The sequence below is a fragment of the Malania oleifera genome, chromosome 8, assembly GCF_029873635.1.
Source record: "Malania oleifera isolate guangnan ecotype guangnan chromosome 8, ASM2987363v1, whole genome shotgun sequence".
NCBI classification, from domain to species: domain Eukaryota; kingdom Viridiplantae; phylum Streptophyta; class Magnoliopsida; order Santalales; family Ximeniaceae; genus Malania; species Malania oleifera.
This window is the reverse complement of record NC_080424.1, coordinates 41,803,586-41,809,590: the sequence shown is the minus strand read 5'-3', so window position 1 is coordinate 41,809,590 and position 6,005 is coordinate 41,803,586. Positions and strand designations below refer to the sequence as shown.

The 6,005-nt window shown below is 35.3% G+C and overlaps 1 non-coding gene across 1 annotated transcript; it reads right to left on the bottom strand.

Moving 5' to 3' along the window:
- Positions 1 to 4,295: 4,295 nt before the first annotated feature.
- Positions 4,296 to 4,402, bottom strand: LOC131163169 (small nucleolar RNA R71). Its single transcript, XR_009138947.1, has one exon. It is a non-coding gene; the product is annotated as a small nucleolar RNA R71 (small nucleolar RNA).
- Positions 4,403 to 6,005: the final 1,603 nt, after the last annotated feature.

Genomic DNA, 6,005 nt, shown 5'->3' with positions numbered 1-6,005 from the left:
GACTCGTTTCAAAAGAATTTACACAGACTTATGGCATTGACTACACAGAGATATTTGCACCAATCTCAAACTTGATTACAGTTCAGGTTCTCTTGTCCTTGGCAGCTAACTTAGATTGATCACTACAACAACTTAACATTAAGAATGCATTTCTAAATGGCGAGTTAGAAGAAGAAGTCTACATGACGATACCACCGGGTTTCAATAAGAAAGTTGAAGAAAACAAAGTATGTAAACTCAAGAAGTCCTTGTATGGACTTAACCAATTTCGCAGAGCATGGTTCGACAGATTTTTAAAAGTAATAAAGAACCAAGGATATCAACAAGGGAAATCAGATCACACTATATTCTTCCAATAGTCCGAAAGCGGTAAGAGAATAATTTTGATAGTGTATGTTGATGATATAATCCAAATTGGGGAGGATACAGTAGAGATGGAAAGATTAAAGAAAGTATTAGCTATTGAGTTTGAAGTTAAATACTTGGGACAAACATGGTATTTCTTGGGAATGGAAGTTGCTAGATCAAAAAAGGGTATCAGTGTCTCTCAGTGAAAGTATATCACGGATCTCCTAACCGAAACTAGCATGCTTGGATGCAAACCTAGTGAAACCCTGATTGAAGCAGTAAAGAGGGTTAAAGACTATGATACCAGTTGAAAAGGAGAGGTATTAGAGATTGGTTGGTAAGCTAATCTACCTATCACATACCAGACCCGATATTGCATATGCGGTAAGTGTGGTAAGCCAACACATGTATTCACCAAAAAAGACTCACCTAAATGCTATGTACAAGATCCTCAAGCACCTAAAGGGATCTCTTGGAAAAGAATTCTTCTTCAAGAAATGTGAAAGCAATGAAGTAGAAATTTTTACAGATGCAGATTGGGCAAGATCAGTAGAAGATAGAAGGTCTGCCATCGGATATTGTACCATTGTATGGGGAAATTTGGTAACTTGGAGAAGTAAAAAACAGAATGTAGTGGCTCATAGTAGTGCTAAAGCAAAATTCAAGGCAGTTGCACAAGGAAAATGTGAAGGAATGTGGTAACAAAAACTCTTGGAAGAGCTACAGATTCCGGTGAAATTTCCTATCAAACTTTATTGTGACAACAAAGCGGCCATCAGTATCTCTCCCAATCCAGTTCAACATGACATGGCTAAACATGTGGAAGTGGACTGACATTACTATAAGAAAACTGATTTTTAGTGACGGAAGTAAAAGAACTGTCACTAATAGTACACTTTTAGTGATGAAATTCAATTCGTCACTAATACTTTCATCACTAAAACCCAATTTCTATGTGCAGACCATTGCGGGAAGCCACTTTTTGTGTGTAAACTATCTCGGAAATATATTAGCGACAATTCATGGGGTATAAGTGACGATTTCAATGCTTCACTAAAAGTCTCTTATTAGTGACGGTTTATAAACTGTCACTAATAATATATTTATTTAAAAAATATATAAACAATTTTTTTAACTATATTAGTGACGGTTTATGAAAATCGTCACTAATATTGTTTTTATTTAAAAAATATATAAAAATAATATAGTTAAGAAAATTAGTGGTGGTTTGGCAAATTTATCACTAATAATAGGGTATTAGTGACGGTTCAACGATTCGTCACTAATAGTATTTTTATTTCAAAAATAAAAAAGTAATTTAGTTAAGAACATTAGTGATGGTTTGGTAAATTCGTTACTAATAATAGGGTATTTTTATTTAAAAAATATAAAAATAATTTAGTTGAGAATATTAGTGATGATTTGGCAAATTCGTCATTAATAATAGGGTATTAGTGACGGTTCAAGGATTCGTCACTAATAGTCTAGTAGAATTTGCGCCCCTCATGATTTCCCTCTCATTTCTCCCTCCTTTCCCAATTTCCGTTTGCCCCCAATCTCTCGTATCAATCCCCCCTCCTTTTTCTCCTCCCTCGTTTCCTCCTCCCTCCTTTGTTCCTGGCCTGTGCACGTCCTCTCCAGCCATCTGATGAGTGACATAAATTAGAATAAATTATTACTTCCTAACTTTAAACTTTGGCCTAATTTTATTTAATGTTTTCCAATTTTAGGTCTCATAGTGGTCATTTAATTTTATTACAGAATTGAAGAAAAGAAAGAAATGTTTGGAAATTAAATCCGGAATTAAAAATGTTGGAGAAGTCGTGCACTACACAAGGAGATATTGCATGCACTACGTGGGTCGTGAGCATGAAGAGGTGTCTTGTACGTGAGCTGGAGTCCAAATCAAGTTCCATGCACGCTCATGAAGAGAAGCCGTGTACAAGCCATGCATGAAATACAAGTGGAGAGCCGTGAGCAGTTAAATAATTGCGAGCTTATGCGTGGTATAATAATAATAATAATAATAATAATAATAATAATAATAATAATAATAATAATAATAATAATAATAATATGAAGCAGCCCGTGGAGTCTCTTTGCTAGGGCTTGCCGTGCTATTGAGTTGAAGCAGGCCTAGGCTTTGGAATTGAAAAGAGAGATGGGCATGTGTGTGTGGTGGAGTCAAATAAAAAAAAAAAAAAAAAAAAAAGGGAGGTTAGGTTTTGATGTGACCTGGCCATGCAAGGGAAGGAGTTTGCGCTGGGTTGGAAAAAAAGAGGGCATTGAAACAAAATTTTGAAAAGTCAACATTTGTAGGCTAGGTTTTGGTTTTGAGTTTTTTTTTTTTTTTTAAGTAGGGTTTTCTTTTAGAAAAGGAGGAGGCCGCACAGGGGGCTTTTGGAGGCTGTGCTGGGCGTGATTTGACGGAGCCATGCACAAATAAAGGGAGGTTCTTCGCAGTAGGTAGGGGGTTTGGGTAGCAGTTCTTAGGGGGGTCCTTTGCAACAAGGGGCAGCACGCTTCGGCTGGGACTGTGTGTGATTTTTCTTCCATTCCCATGAGAAAAGAAAATATGGTGAATTCATTTTTGTGGAATTTTATTTTCAGCCTGAACTAATTTTCTTATTTCTAGGAAAACGATGTAATCTGATTTCAAATTATGCTTGCTTGCCTATGCTAATCTGAAGTAATTTTCTTCCATGTTTGTTTGATTTATTCTGAGCTTATTGTTTCTGATTAACTAGCCATTAATTAGATGATTTTGATCATGTGATTTGCTATCGAAAGAGGGAATTAAATGACAGATCTTGGATATTTTGGCATAGGTAAATATAGAGATTGAAAGACTTGTATGAACCTATATAGTATTAAAATTGTGGGTCTTATTGCGTTCTTACTTTATTAATTTGCATATTCTTGTGTTGAATGATGAACAAGAATAGTTTACAATTGACTATCGAAAGAGGCTTTTGGATGAATTTAAGATTTTTTAACAAACAGAGAAAATTAATTCCTATTAGATAGATGAGTAAAGCATAGTGAGACTAGATGAAATTGATTTCCTAGAAATTTTCTTTCTCATTAATTTGACACTTGTCAAATAGTTTTATTTTCCTTTGAATAGTTTCTTTAAAGTGATTTTATTTCAATTTACAATTACAAAAATCTTAATTTCTTTTCTAAATAAAGTCAAGATTAGTATAATTTTGGTACTTGGCAAAAGTAAGTCACCAATCCCTAAGGTCGATACTCTTCTCATCACTTTACTATAAAACTATGATATTATGCACTTGTAGTTTTGCACCGATCAAGTTTTTGGCACCATTACTGGGGATTGATTTCTTCTTATTTTTGCCAATATTGATACAAAATAATCTTGGTTTTAATTTAGAATTTTATTTTTTATTTATTTAATTTAATTTTAATTTTAATTTTTATTTCAGGTGTGCTTTTGATGTTGGATGCGCCGTGCTAGAACCCGTGACATTACTCCTTTTGATCTGGAGATTGAAAGAACTCACAAAGCACTAAGAAAGAAGAAAGTACTAGCCATGGAAAATGGACAAGAGAATGTGTAGCCACACACCTTGAAAGATTATGTACAACCAATTGTGAATGACCACAATTCGGGTATTAGACGTCAGACCATTAATGGCAACAATTTTGAGCTCAAACCTGCCTTGATCAGCATGGTGCAACAAGCCCAATTTAGCAAATCACCACTTGATGATCCCAATATTCATTTGGCAATGTTTTTGGAGAGTTGGGACACTCTAAAGATCAATGGTGTTACTAAAGACACCATTAGACTGAGATTGTTCCCTTTTTCTTTGAGGGACAAGGCAAGAGGTTGGATACAATCTCTTCAACTAGGAAGTATCACTAGTTGGCAAGACATGACAGAAACGTTTCTGGCTAAGTTCTTTCCACCTGTAAAAACAGCCCAACTTAGGAGTGCGATTGGTCAATTCAAGCAAAATGATTTTTAATCACTCTATGAAGCATGGGAAATGTATAAAGATTTGATTCGACATTGCCCACAACATGGATTGCCGTATTGGTTGTGAATTCAAATGTTTTATAATAGGTTAAATGTGCAAATTCATACTTTGGTTGATGCTGCATCTGGGAGAACTTTGATGTCAAAGGAAGCTGAGGGTGCTACTTCTCTTTTAGAAGAAATGGCCTCAAACAACAATCAATGGCCAACTGAAAGAACTATGGCTAAGAAAGTTGTTGGGATTCATGATTTGAAGCTGTTTGCTGCCCTTTCAGCTTAAGTTGCTTCTCTATCCCATCAGATTTCAGCTTTGACAACCCAAAGGATGCCACAAGCTATAGAATATGTGGCAACTACAAGTAGGATAGATCCGAGCAATGAAACGAGTCAAGAACACGTTCAATACATCAACAATCAGAATTACAACTATTTTGGTAATCTTATGCCACAATATTACCATCTAGGACTTCGAAATCATGAGAATTTGTCTTATGGAAATACAAGGAATGTGCTACAACCTCCTCCAGGACTTGATAATAAAAAAAGTGAGAAGAAGATGTCACTTGAGGATGCCATGGTATCATTTGTTGAAGAGAAAAAAGCAAGGTTTAAAAAGACTTATTCACGGTTGGATAACATTGACACTCATTGTAGCAATATAGGAGCCACTATGAAGAATCTTGAAATTCAAATTGGGCAACTGGCTACGACCATAAATGCCTAACAAAGAGGAACTTTTCCTAGCAACACAGAAGTGAATCCAAAGGAACAATGCAAGGCCATCACACTTAGGAGTGGAAGATAAATTGAGAGTTCACCATCAAAGGAAACCATGTCCACACCTATAGATGAAAATAATGGCCAAAGCAAGATTAAAGTGGAAGAAGCAGAGATTGTGGATGATACACCAAGAGAGATGGACACGCCTCCAGCAATATCATTTCCTGACAATCCTCCTATTCTCTCCACTCCACTTCCTTATCCTCAACGTTTTCAAAAACAAAAATTAGATAAGCAATTTTCTAATTTTTTAGATATTTTAAAGAAAGTTCACATAAACATTCCTTTTTATAGATGCCTTGGAACAAATGCCAAACTATGTCAAATTCCTAAAGGACATCATTTCCAAGAAAAGAAGGTTGAAGTAGTTCGAAATAGTGAAGCTTACTAAAGAATGCAGTGCTATTCTTCAAAAGAAATTACCTAAAAAATTAAAAGATCCAGGGAGTTTCACTTTGTCTTGCACTATTGGAAATTCATTTTTTGATAAAGTTTTATGTGATCTTGGAGCTAGCATTAATCTTATGCCACTTTCTATTTGCAGGAAATTGGGACTTGGAGAGATGAAACAAACAACCATTTCTTTACAACTAGCAGACCGATCCATCAAGTATCCACGTGGAATCATAGAAGATGTATTGGTAAAGGTGGACAAATTCATTTTTCCTATTGATTTTGTGGTGTTAGATATGGAGGAAGACCAAGAAGTCCCACTAATTCTTGGAAAACCATTCTTGGCCACTAGAAGGGCTTTAATTGATGTTCAAAATGGTGAGCTAACATTGAGAGTGTTAACTCTATGAGTCTGATCCTATTTTGATTATGACAAAACCAATGTTTCTCACCTATGCACTGAACTTCTTGAACATATTTA